A 14,614-nucleotide genomic window follows, 5' to 3' on the forward strand; every position below is an offset into this window, starting at 1 on the left:
ACTTATTCTACAAAACCAGTTCATTCGGCCAACATACATTTCTATTGAAATGGTAATTGTCAAAATGACATCGAAGCCATTGATTTATGATGCCGAGAAGGAACATTCATCTCGCAGAAATTTTACTTTTTCATTACTTTTTATGTTTTTGTATTTACTTTGAGTTATCATGAATAATGAAAAGGATTTCGTAAAAACACAAAAAAAATAAACAAAACAATAAAAGAAATGAAAAAGTAAAATTCCTGAGAGATGAATGTACCTTCTCGTCATCATAAATCAATGGCTTCGATATTATTTTGACAATTGAAATTTCAATACAACATGTATGTTGGCTCAGTGGACTGCTTTTGTAGAATAAGTTTTGTGCATTGAATATTTAACAAAAGCAACTATTAAATGTGTGTTAATTATAGGTTAATTCAACTCTATGATTCCCATGTAGTGCGTAATAATTACTAGAAAGATCACCAAAACTAGTTGATCAATGCAAAAATTGAACTTGACTTGAAGCAAATTTATTCGGTATTTGAAAAAGAGTCGCTAATATATGCAGCTATAGTATTTTTGACAATTGTTAAAAGTTATGGAATGTATTGTGGATTGGATTGTTTCGATTTATTTAAAATTCTCAATAGTGGCTGGGTTTTAACAGTTAGCTGCTGTACAACACCATCGATTTCTTTGAATAAAGACACGATCTAAGAGAAATTATAGATGTAGAACAATACTCAGACTAAAAATAAACTTACATTTTTCCGTTCGTAAATTCTTCTGACGAAATCTAAGTTTCCTACTATTAAAATGCTATTTGCAAAAAATGTAAGAAACTTAACATGCAAAAATCTGTAGCTGTGGAAAAAAACCATTCAAATTTCAAATCTGTTAATGCGCCGGTTAATTAAACGCATCCTTTACTATCTGACAGATTGAAATTGTCAACTGTCTCGAAATACTAAAAACTGTGCATTTCATTTTTGAACAAACTGTACAAGGAAGAAAAGGTGCGTGTTTTGACCACGGTAGTAAATACGTCCAAGTATGTATGTAGAGCGGAGCCTCTACCTTTGTTTTGCTGAATGTTCATCATAACTCGCGGGAATACGCGATACTCGTAATAGCTTCATTGGGGTATAGGGTATAACGGAAATAATATCACGCAAGAATGCGTTTCCACTTTAAACAATTTGAAACTATCGCCCAACAGTCTTTTACAATTTTATTCCAATATTTTGTGGTGGCAAATAAAAGAATCAATCAACAACAAAAATGCATGGTATCTTCTTGTTTTGGATGGCGTCGTGTCTTTATGTTAAAGATGAGTACACACTTCGTGAAAAATGTCTGATAAATACTTGAGAAATAACCCAATCATAGCACGGAATCTAAGCCTCCAAATTTTTCTTATGTTCTTTCCGAGCTTTCGTAAAACAATCAGTTTTGGTCTTCACTCCAATAACAGGCACAAGAACAGAATTTAAATAAGAGGCCTCCATGATGCAGTATTCCAAAATTCTCATATAATTTCATTTGTTGGTTTTCGCCTGTTATTGGAGTACGTTGTCATCAGGGATTGAAATGTGAAATGATAATGAAAAGCTTCTTCTTCTTCTTCTTTTTCAGCCTGTTTCTATCCACTGCTGGATGTAGGCCTCTCCAACTTCTTTCCATTTCGTACGATCCATTGCCATTTGCTGCCAGTTTGTACCTGCAATATTCTTAATTCCGTTTGTCCATCTCTCTGGTGGTCTACCTATAGCTCGTCTTTTATATGGTCGCCAGTTCATGATCTTTTTGGTCCAACGTTCGTCTGTCCTTCTTGCAATATGTCCCGCCCAGCTCCATTTCAGAGATGCTATTCTTTCCATGACATCAACGACCCTGGTTTGTTGTCGAATCCATTGATTCGTCATTCTGTCTCTGAGTGTTATTCCAAGCATACTCCGTTCCATGGCTCTTTGTGTCACTCTCAATTTATCTTCGGATGCTTTCGTTAAAGTTAACGTTTCCGCTCCATAAGTGAGCACTGGAAGGACACAAGTGTCGAAAACTTTGCGTTTCAGACTATTATTCATTTTGCTTTTGAAAATTAGTCTGAGTTTTCCGAACGCTGCCCATGCAAGACCAATCCTACGTCTTATTTCTGCAGTTTGGTTGTCCAGACCTAACTTCAGTTTATGTCCTAGATATACATAGCTGTCGACTCGTTCAATGACAGTGTCACCAATTTTGATTTCTCTATCGTCCCCGATGTTGGTCATGACTTTTGTTTTCGATAAGTTCATCTTGAGGCCAACTTTGCTCGCCTCTTCACTTAACTGTTGTTAATGAAAAGCTTACTTAGTGAAATCAGTAAAATCAGAAATTTTTGGGATTATTGGATGTGTCTAAGTATATTCATTACTGGGCTGTTTTTTTTTTGTTGGATTGCCAAACCTTCTTTAATGCTGCGTAATTACTTTTTTTATAATTATTTTTGAATTTTCCCAACCGATTTTATAATTTTTGTTCCGTATGTCAAGTCTCGTCACTGCCGATTACTTGCATGCAAGTCCTACGTTTCCTTCGGCAGCATTCGGTCTTCCAACAAAACGTCATGATTTACCCAAAATGCATGATATCTTGTATATTGTATAATTGTGACTTCTTATTTTTCTCCGACAGTACTGTGAAAACAACACACAAAGAACATTATGAGTTCTCTTATTTGACTCTCTCTTTTGAAATTGAAGTTTTCGTCGAAAGAATATTACGATGAAAAAGAAACAAATACTTCGACAAGTACCCCAAGGCCAGTTGTAATAAACTGGTCTTCGGTCCTCTCACTAGCATCTAAACATGTTGAAACAGAAATAATACTTTGAAAAGTCTACCAAGGCAAGTTATAATTACCCTCTAATATGATTTTACTTACAGCACCCTGCGAAAATGACACATCGTTGACACTTGCAATAATTTTCATTATCGCTGGGCTTCGCAAGTAAAATACCTATACGTAATTGTTTGGAGATTGTTATTTTGCCACGAGGGATTATAGCACTCTCTCTCGGCAATATAAAAATCTCCAAACAAGGACGTAATGTACTATTAACATTGTTCGATGAGTTGTTAGAGTTTTATATGTTTTTTAAAATGAGTTCTTAATTTTCAATATCGCACCGATATTGCAATTGTTAATAATTTTCAACGATTTGATATTGTGCCTAGTACGTGTTGTGAAATTTGTAGCATTAAATAACACACAATTCTCAAGCTATTTAGCGCATACAACGAATGTAATTAACTCGTCATGTCGGTATTATATAATCGAGTAAATAAATTGTTCTTGTTGATGGTGGTAGCTTGTTAATAAATTAAGAAATTCGGTTTAATTTATAAAAAAATCGAATTTTATATTTAAAATGTAGTCTGCTCTGTTATTTCGTGATTAATGTCGAGGTTATTTACCCTTTCGTAATTTACATAACAGGCTAATTATTAATTTAATTGAAATGACTGGCATACCATTCTAATTTTGAATAAATATTTTTGTAAATCACCTAGTTCATTCCCAGGACGAGAAAGGGAGATAGGGAAATTGTAAGTTGCCGTAAGATTTGAAAATTATAGATAACTTCTCCACAGTTAATGGAGAGTCAACTCATAATTTTCACGTTCTACGTATTATAAGTAAAAATCGCAATCTCTCTAATATCGAGTTTGTGTTTGTAATTTAAATCTTACGTATACACTAAATAGATCCTAGTAAAACGGTACTTTTATTATGCAATTAACACTTTCATAAACCAATTAGATCGTATTGGTACGTCGTACGTAAATATCGTAATATTTGCCTCACTTACTCGCAAGATATTTATGGAAATGTTGATTACTATTATAAACTCACAATACTCCTCTAAAGGTCATTCGATTGAACTTCTGTTTTATTTAAAACTTAAGTTGTGTATTTTTCCACGTAGTAGAAAAAAGTGAACATTAAACTAACTTTCTTCGTCTCATGTAAGAAAGCAACAGATAAATAAATTACACTCCAATGAAATTTAATTATGGTGAACATGATGCCTTTTACTGCAGCGCCAGATGTTTTAATTTTAATTAAATAAGTACAAGCGTGTAGTAGGATGCCATTTTTTCTGAATGTTTATTCATATACCTTGCATTTTCATGTGGAATGACTGAAAAGATGCTGTATTCTCTTTGAAATTAACAAAATATCGTATTACAAAGATATATAGAGGTGATATCTAAACGAGAAACGATGCATAAAACATTTCCTTTGCCTTTGAGATGGAAAATCTTTACGATAATTTCCATATTCCAAATGTAGCTTATAAAGCTAAACTATTAAAAATAATTTGAGCATTTGCATCTAAGGCGGAAACTTTAGATGGGCATCAATTACTGTAGCAACTAGCAAATACATCCACATAACATATTTACTGATGCCGACAATAATTTACAATGTGTAATAATTTAAAGGGATATAAAATACCGCATATTCTCTGCGTAAAAGGATATAACGCTGTATTGTCCGTATAGCGCAATCCAGACATCTCAACGCACTATCGACTGATTGTGACTCACATCATGTCCGGAGCGATAGCGGAGGACTTGACGCAGTCTAACTTCCAAAAAAAGAACGAAGAATTTTTTTTGAGACGCGGCAACTATGTATAGCCGAACATTTCAGTTTCTGCCCTTTGGACTTTATCACCACAAAACCTATTCTATCATATTCTCGCTTCAAATACGAGCAAAACGATCACCGTGAGCTTGAAAAAAGTCTAAATAAAAAAGTCGTTGCGTACGAAATTTTTGTATGGATAATTATTTAGGACCATGCGACGAATTTATATCAATAATTAACAAAAAAAGTTAACAGTACTTTTTTGAGAAAAGTCAATTTGAAAATATTGTCAACCCTACTGAAAGTTTTTGACTTGTGAAAGTCAATACATTTTGATGCCACATTCACCACTTGATAGCCTCACGTCTTACCTTTACAACGACACCTCATTTGCTATTATCCGAACTGCATAGACCATGCTATTAGAGCTGAGCCACCAATAATTGGTCCTACTAAAAATGTTATTAAATTGACCAAGAAAGTAACTTTTTTTACTCTTTTCGAATTTCGTCAAATGTTCGAATTTCGTCCGAATAAAAGTAAATAAATAAAATAAATACACTTCTAAAACGACTGATATCCCAACAAAAATCTCTTCGAGAAAAGTGTGACGCAGTCTTTGAAGTACAATTTCTAAAATGAATGATGAGATGATGAGATAAAACTGAGCCAGCTGGGTTGAACTAATTTGGTGTAAAATTTAATTTTTGCGTAACGAAGCTGAAAGTGTCAATTCTAGCGATATCATTAATTTTAGAAATTGTACTTCAAAGACTGCGTCACACTTTTCTCGAAGAGATTTTTGTTGGGATATAATATTCTCAATCCTAAATCGCGAATAGTTCGGTCAAATAGAGCAGGGAAATGTTTTTTGTTTTTAAATCAATGAAGCGAAAATAATAGGTGTCCCTTCAATCATTAAAAACATAAAACACATGGGTATCCATGTACAAGTTTAACATTCATATCACTCCGTGAACTAATGATATTGCTCGTAAATTTTAAACGGAGAATATTGTAACATGTTGTAAATTACACAACATGAAAATTGGTGTAGTCATTGACTTCTCACTGACGCGCCTGTAATAAATAGTTTTTCAAATAACAACTGAACAAGATAGCACTATGCGCAGCGCATACCAATTAAGACATATTACATTTTATCTCTAATACATGTACTATACAGATGAAGAAGGCAAGAGTCAGTTTACCCAAACTGTTGTTTTTAAACTGTTCAAAGTTCTAATTATAAGTCTAGCCGAGTGTACACACTGTTACGCATTATACACAGTAAGTAGTCATTTGCTCGTCTTTTGACAATTAGTGTAAAAAAGGGAAAGGTGAATGAATCTGGACTACACGTTTCATAAATGCGTTGTTCGAACTTCAAATTTTAATTACAATTTCTATTTTCTCCATCATTTTCTCAGATTTTGACTATGGTTTGACAGTTTTTATAGTTTAGAAATCCGTAGTGCTAAGATTGATTCCAAAAGATGCATCCAACCATAGCACTTTAGTGCTCCAAGCATTATCACTGGTTTGACGAACGTCGTATTTGAATGGTTTTACGAGCTACCGTTATGTACGGCTTGATATTGACAGTTTTGTATGTTTCAACTCATAGATCGAAAACAAGTCATCTGTGTTTGCAAATGTTAAAATGGTAAAAGCAAAATTTTTTTATGGGATTTGGTTTGCTCGATCGAAAGCCTGATTCCTTGGCAACATTGTTTGGCAGAACTTTTTTCTGGGACATAATTGGACTAACTAGATTACTGCGCATTCAGATTCAAGGCATACTAAAACTGAACAGTGTACTGCTAGATTATCAAATTACATTAAATCCAACATGTGTGTGATATATTTCCGAACTTTCGTTTTTTTTGTGTAATCTACCTTACCACTTATATTATATCGATGGTGTTTACCAAGCGACAGAAACATTTTCTCCTCTGAATTACTGAACTATCAGAGTGACAGAAAATTAAGCAACATTAGAAGAATTTTGCATACTACATATTGCCTAAATTTCGGATGTTATGCCCTATGTAATAGTCAGATTAATCAAGAATTCCATTAAAATTCGTGAAAACCGAAATTTTTATTTTATTAAAAATTACACATTTCCCCTAACATAATTCAAGTTTTACCCCATTCTGGCTATCCGGATACATATTTAATGTAAATTTTACCTCATTTAAATAGTACGTTATGGTTTTGTGTTTGAAATAGTTGTTACCCATTTCTGAGTAGTGTTTTCCATTGAATTTTCCAATATAATTTAACCAAAATGAATTATAATAGTAGCACAATAGAATGTCATATAATCCATAAAGGATAATTACATTAAAATAATTATAAATTTAATAGAAACATGCACACATTCGGCTATATATAGATATATATATTATAAACGATGCACGATCGCTGTAATCGACATATGGTTCTATTCTGAATTCATGTAATTTAATTGAAATGGATTTGCTTTGAACATAAATATGGCATGCTACAGTGTAGTGACACATACTACACATGAAGAACTATAAGAAAATTGCATGAATATTATATTTATTGTACACATTATAAAATGTCAACGCATTCCACATATGGCAATTTTATCAAATTACACTCAAAACGGATGTGAATAATTCGTTTCGAGTAATTTTGTACAATTAATTCCTTTTTTCTGTTCATAATACTAAATTGGGTCGCCTTTAACATTTTCATGGGATTTGGGTTTTTTATGGTTTACAATTTACAAATCATGTAGCGAAAATTTTTAGGGTATCATTCAGGCCTTTCTTCCAGAAACCGACCAACTTTAACTGCAATATCACGAAATGGGCTACAAACCTTGTAAAACTTTAGCAATATGATTTATTTTAATTAGGATCAACGATAATAAAATTTCTCGGAAACTTATCCAAGCATTATACAATTTTTCCATTTTATCTGTTAGATATTCGGCCGATGCATTGATTCGTTATTTGATTGACTGTAAACTGTAAAGATGTCAGGTTCAATCCCGGTGACGGCAGATTCTGTATAGGATTTTCCTCGATGTGTAGCATGAAAGTAATGTTCCTAAGCGTACCCAAGCTTCATAATCTGAGTAGTTAAGAGCGCTCACCCCTTGGCAAATTTTTAGCATACATTTGTGCGCAAAAATATTCGTTTTTTTTGATGATTTCTCCGAATCAAAATCATTTTTTGAAAAGGTAAAACAATTTAAGCATGCAAAAATGTTTATCTCCTGTAATGTCATAATATTCACAATTTGAGTGTCACTTTTAGAATCAAAATGGGCTAGATTTAAACACGTCATTCACAGAACGTACGTTTATTAACTGAAAATTTCGATAAATGGTTATTTGCGCACGGCTAACTTCGATAATTTCACATTTATTCACGGAAAACTTCGATAACTTCTCATTTATTCACTGAAAACTGACAAATTCTTGACAGTATACTAGATGTGTGTTTTATTTGTGGGGAATATGAATGAGTGACGGCGTCATGGCGTTTTTATGTTTCAGTTTGATTTTTTAAATTTGTTTTTTGTATCGGCAATCTCACATCTAGTGCACAAAACAATCCCATTTACTACCTTAATATGAAAATAGCTATTGGAGAAATCATCAAAAAACGAATATTTTTGCGCACAAATGTAGGCTAAAAATTTGCCAAGGGGTTAGCGTTCTTAAGGTTTTTGGTGCCCTCAACGAAACGAACACAGAATAACGACATGAATAACAAATATCTGAAGTCTAACTTTAGGCGCAAATATATAATCAGTATCAATATATAAAGATGCCAGAAACTCTGACATGGACAACCGAAGGCATCAATGTACATCAATATGTTGAACCCTATATTTCGTAGAAACGTTGCCTACACATAATAACATATCGATTTATATAGATAGTATATACTTGTACAACTATCGACGTTATTATGTGAATTCATTATGACTCATAAGTACGGATTTTTGTGAAAGAATATATCCTTCGATTTCGATGGTAAGCCGCTCCTCCAAAATTCAATACCCCTTTGATTTCATTTTCATTTTATAGAATTCATATATTGTTGATTGCTCCTTGTGTGAAGCACATTGTAAGTGTGCGAAGCACTTGCACATCATGCTTTGTCGTTTCACATTCACTCTGTCCAAGGTCATAGAAACAAACTTTTTGTTTTACTTATATATACTTTTTGAAAATACCAACACCATTTATTCCATGTATTGAAGTATAAGACACTGTGCGATTAATTAAACATGCATACCACCATTGAGAGTTTTGAGCCCCGTACCAAGTACAAAGGGGCTTTAGTAGATTATTAGTGAATACGCTATTTTATCTACCGACGGCGAAATAATAGCACTTTTTCACTGCTATTATTTCACCTAGGTAGATAAAAAGTATTACGATGCCGTGTGTAATTGATGGAATTCGAAGCAGACGGTAAGGGCAAAGTGTTTGCCTATATGTTTATTGTTTATAAATGACGAATCCGCAATAAAAGTTTTGTTTGTCCGTCCGTCACGTCGATAGCGTGAGTAATTCAAATCCGAAATAATTTTGTTTCCTGAAAGGTAGTTGAAACAGTGAGACTAAGTTGGAATATGGGTGTATTCGGGTCGATCCTTCGTGATTTAGGGCCCTATGTGTATTTATACTCAATATGTTAACATTTTGGTTCAATTTGAAATTTATGTTTGTAAGGAATGTCGTACGTCAATCATTATACGTCGTTGCATAAAAAGAATGCAACCAAACCATTATAATACAGTAAGGTTGTGTGGATCAGGCCCGTAGCCAGGATGAAGTGACACTTTCATGGAGTTTATTTTACTCTTTCCGACTATTTTCTTGACACAAAGTTTTCATTTTTAAAAAGTTGTAGATTCTCGTTTTTTGTTGTTGAATCGCGCAAAGTATAAGTTCTCAGGTGCGCCGCAGACGAAATTTTGAAGTTAAAAATATCTTATGCTTTTAAACTTATTACTTTTCGACTCAATGAAACAAAAAGTTGGAATTTTTGAAAAAAAAAATTGACACTTATCTCATGATAGTGGCGTGAGTAGCATGGGTCCTCAGACAAAAACATTTATATAGAAATCGGGCTTATTAATGCGAAATGCTTCTGGGGAACCGCGCTCAATTGACTACCTGCTACAGAAGGTTTCTATTACAATTCAACCCAGAAACTGTAGTTGCATTTTAGTGACTCTAGGACGTAGTAGAATTGATGATTTTTATTTATTGTGAATATTTGTTTTTGAAAAGATCGTTTTTTACTGAGTGCGCCTAGCAGCTTCTTTTCGATTTCAATACAGAAAAGATACAATTGTTCCATAAAAAATGTCCACCCGTCAACAATTTCAAATAATGATCGAAACAGATCAGATGAATCTGAAAATTTTCAGATCAGATTGAAAAATTTTCTTCCCGATTCAGATCAGATTACTATTGAATTCTAGAAGATCTGAACCTGAAAATTTCAGATCGTCTAATTTCAGATTCAGATCAGATAAAAATTTATCTAATCTGCTTATCTGTTTTGTATGAAAATAAAAAAAAATCAGATAATAAAATGAAAGCAAAATAAAATGATCGAGTCTGGTTTTTGACATTTGAATTTCGACTGATCTGATTACTTCAAATTGGAAAAATTCAGATTTTCAGATTTCGGTTCAAATTTAGATTGATCTGAAATTTTCAGATTCAGATCAGAAAATTTTCAAATAAATCTGAACTGAATTTGAGATTTCAGATTTTCATTTTTTATGTTTTCTGTTACTTTTCTTGAAGAAAAGACGATGTAGCTCAGTATTTTATCTGTCTTTATTTTCTGCCAAATATTTCGCGCATCACATTGGATGGCATCTTCAGTGGCTGTAAAACATACATAATTCTTATCACTATTCACAGAATCAGATCCTGTTTAACATTTTACCTGAATTTCACTGATTTTACAGTTTCGTATTATAAATTATCACAGATTATTCAACTAACATGACTAGGTTCAATCACTTCTTGTTTGTTTGTTTATTTACTCGAATTGTCAAACAACGTCAGCTGTCCGTAGTCCGATTCACATTCAATGTTGTGGTCGAGTCTTCTTCTGTTTTCAGACCCACTAAGTCGTTGTAAATTGTTGATAGGAATAGGGTGTCCGTTTTTTTGTTGATGTTGTTTTGTGTTTTCTTTATTCCAATCATTTCTTTAATTTGTCTGGACTTGTGGTTGCGATCTTTAAACAATGTTTCAACTTTATTCCATTTCGGTTCATGTTTCGTTCTAATTGCATGTTCACAGAGGGCACTGTGGTTCGCGTTCCCGATTTTTATGTTGTATTCATGTGCGTCTTCCCGTGTTTGTAGACGATTCTTTGTTTCTCCTACATATCTGAGGTCACAAGAGCACGGAATGTTGTACACAACATGTGATTGTTGTAGTTTCGGTACTTTGTCTTTTAATCGGGAATATACATGGCAGTTCAAATTATTGGTTCCTTTTCCAACGATCGTTTTGTCGGTGTCTTGAAAAATTGCTTTGATTTGCTCGAAAAGTCCTTTCACATATGGTATCGATATGAACTTTCCTTTTTCCTCCTCTTCTTGTCTTCCGATTTCATTTTCTCTGAATTTTTCCAGTGTCCGTTCCACAGTTTGTCTGATGAAATTCCTCGGGTATCCGTTTTTTACCAATGTTTTTGTCATCAGTTCGAAATTCTTTTTATGAAATTCCGGGTCTGACAATTGCATTATTTTGTCGGTCAGGATTTTGATCGTGTTTCGTTTGTACGAAAATGGCAACTAGCTACATGGGCCATTTCGGCAAATATCGGTAATTAAGATTCCACCCTTTAAACAGATCGAACGACGCTCCGTTTGGTAGCCATTTTGGGCCTGTGCTAGGTAAGGGTAGGTTTTCACATGAGTGAAAATTGTAAAAAAAGTAGATGCGGAACTATGAACTGCATTTATTTAAAGAACGATACTTGACTTGACGATACTTGATTCTTGACGATATTATCGTTTAAAAAAACGATAATATCGTTTTTAAACGATAATATCGTTTTTAAACGATAATATCGTTTTTTTGGACGATACTATCGTTTTTTTGATGATACTATCCGCTGGACGATATTATCGTTATTTTCTTTTTCTGAACAAATTTATCGTTATTTTGGACGATATTATCGTCCTGGGCGATAATTTTTGGGACGATAATATCGTTTTTAATTAATTTATTTTTAGCCCCGTACGAAGTACTGGGGGCTTATAAGATTAATATGCCGTTTGTAACACGTCGAATTGGAAGCAGACAGTAAGGGCAAAGCATTTGGTTATGTTCATAGATGACGAATCCGCAACAAAAAAAAATGTCCGTCCGTCCGTCCGTCTGTGACCCCTCTAGCTTGAGCAAATCACAACCTTTTTTCAAAATTCTTTTTTTCCCCGATTGGTATCGACAAAAGTAAGGTCAAGTTCGAAAATGGGCATGGTAGGGTCGGCCCTTCCAGAGCTAGGGCCCTATAGGTGTTTTTCAGTCTTTCGACGATATCTACCGAAATACGCACGCAATAGTTGCTTGTGATATATTAAATGAAAGGTATTGACGAGTAGAACAAAGTTGCTGAACATTGTTTTGGGGTAAGATGCAACGTGGGCTTGTTGGGAGGGCTCAAAGGTCGTTACTCGGCCCGAAGTGTTTTTTGCACATAAATCGAGTAACTCTCATCCGATTTTGCTAGATTTAGTTTTTTATGGAAGGTATTTGAATACCGAAAAGAAGTGGCGAAAAAAGTTTCAAATTTGGCCGCTACTCGGCCCGAAGTGCTTTTTGCACATAAATCGAGTAAATCTCAACCGATTTTCCTAGTTTTTGTTTCATTTAAGAGGTAATTGAATACCCAATGGAAAGTTGTCAAAAAATTTTGGGTTTCTAAAATAATGTCGTAAATTGTTGGTTTTATTTGAAAGGTACTTCGTACGGGCTTTCGTAATTGCGCTATGCGCAATTTTAAAAATGAACAGTTTCAGTAAATTTGACAATGCCCAACTTGACTTGCATTTTGGTAACAGACGTATTAGAGGGTTATAGACGTATTAGGGTTCCGGGCTTATTAGGGCTACGAACGTATTATGGTTGCAGACGAAATAGGATTACGGGTCGTACGGGGCTAAGTCGCAGCAAACGCTCCGACTGTTCTGATGCCTTGTTTTAAATTTGAGACGATAATATCGTCCAGGACGATAATATCGTTTTTAATTTATTTAAAATAAAAATTCTAGACGATAATATCGTCCTGGGCGATATTATCGTTCTGGATGGTTGTTGAAGACGAAACACAAAATCTTGTAGATAAACACCTTTTTATAGACGGCAAATATATATTAAAAATTGGTTCCGTAAATTTAAATTTTATATAGAAAAATTACACAGACTAATTATGAGACGATGCGAGAAAAAAAAATTAACTCCTAAGTTCCGACACCGTTCCAGCGCCGGCTCGCATTGCGGCCCTCCGCTTCGCTCCGGGGCAATGGGCCGGATCGCTCGGCGTGTTAAAACGCTTTTTATGTACAATCAAAGTTGGTATTCATTTCGTAAAAAGATGAATTATTTAGGGACGAACTAAACGCCTTTTTTAAACACTGATGTGTAGGTGATTTCCTCTGACAATTGTTTTTCGATATTTTGGAAGAGAATTCGGTTCTTGCTGCACCTCTGAGTAAAATTGAGTCCTGGACAATATTACCACCCAAAACTAAACGATAATATCGTCCTGGGCGATATTATAGTTTTTTTAAACGATAGTATCGTCCTGGACGTACAGAAAACGAAAATATCCATTAGATTTTCTAGAACGGTAATATCGTCCAGAAAACGATAATAACGTTTTTTGAACGATAATATCGACAAGAAAACGATACTATCGTCCAGACAATATTTTAGAATTTTTCAATTTAGACGATATTATCGTTCTGGATGAAAAAATTTTGGGCGATAATATCGTTTTTCTGGATATCGATTTTGAGACGATACTATTTTGGACGATATTGACGGTGTGGAAATGTCCCGCCACCGACACTCTATTTCAAATATTCTTGTAAAAACAAGAACACATCTTGTTCGAATAATCCATCGTCATAAAGAAACCAATTTAACATAGCGTATAACAGAGACTGTATAGCTATGCATTTAACGTAAAATGTATACAAAGCTGAAGTTCTTTGATTGTATAAACATTATTTTCCAAGACGTTTCAATGTTCCATATAAGTGCTCCAATTTACACATCAACTTGAACGCAGTGATAGTGTATTTTTATATAAAGTAAAATTGTAATGACTGTCTTGCAGATAAATAGCATAGACGGTTTCCCATACTTACATAGAAAGAGACTTCAAATTACTATACTAAATGCTACGTATTTATATAAAGTATGGTAGAGTTTTGCACCATCCATTTTTAAGTGAGAGCCCTTTCAGTGTAATAATAAAATGAGTTGATTTACTAATACGACATGGCATAACATGTTGTATGCTAGATTGATTTTATAGGAAAAAACGGTAATTTTCAATTTTCAATTCCAGCGTTTCTGTGAGAGTAAATTCCACGAAGCGGCGTAAAATACACCGATGTCTTAAAATATATACGTATGCTGTTGAAAATACGTATTCACATGAAATGGAAACACTTGTAATTCGTCAGAATCGCCTTTTACCGATGTCGATTTTCAAACTGTTCGCTTAATCGTCTGGTGAGAGCTGTCAAATTTCACTGAGAGCTAACTTTTCCAAGGCTTTCCAACCTTGAACGTACAGTAATTTTTCGATAACATTCACTGGTACATTTTTGATACCCATATTGCCGGCATAGGTAGAGGAGAGAGATACATAAATAGTGAACTTTAACAGTTTTAACTGAACTAAAAACAATAACTGTACGCTCTCTAAATGTAAGAAAATTTG

At 33.9% G+C, this 14,614-nt stretch overlaps 2 long non-coding RNA genes across 2 annotated transcripts in view; one reads left to right on the forward strand and one right to left on the reverse strand.

The window, feature by feature from the left end:
- LOC119073053 overlaps positions 1-14,614 on the forward strand; it is a 144,856-nt gene that overhangs the window by 78,926 nt on the left and 51,316 nt on the right. The window lies entirely within an intron of this gene.
- On the reverse strand, positions 10,401-10,677 carry LOC119073055. Its single transcript, XR_005086985.1, has 2 exons — positions 10,589-10,677; positions 10,401-10,527 (listed from the first exon to the last, which is right to left on the reverse strand). It is a non-coding gene; the product is annotated as an uncharacterized LOC119073055 (long non-coding RNA).

The sequence above is a fragment of the Bradysia coprophila genome, unplaced genomic scaffold (assembly GCF_014529535.1).
Source record: "Bradysia coprophila strain Holo2 unplaced genomic scaffold, BU_Bcop_v1 contig_111, whole genome shotgun sequence".
Classification (NCBI taxonomy): Eukaryota; Metazoa; Arthropoda; class Insecta; order Diptera; family Sciaridae; genus Bradysia; species Bradysia coprophila.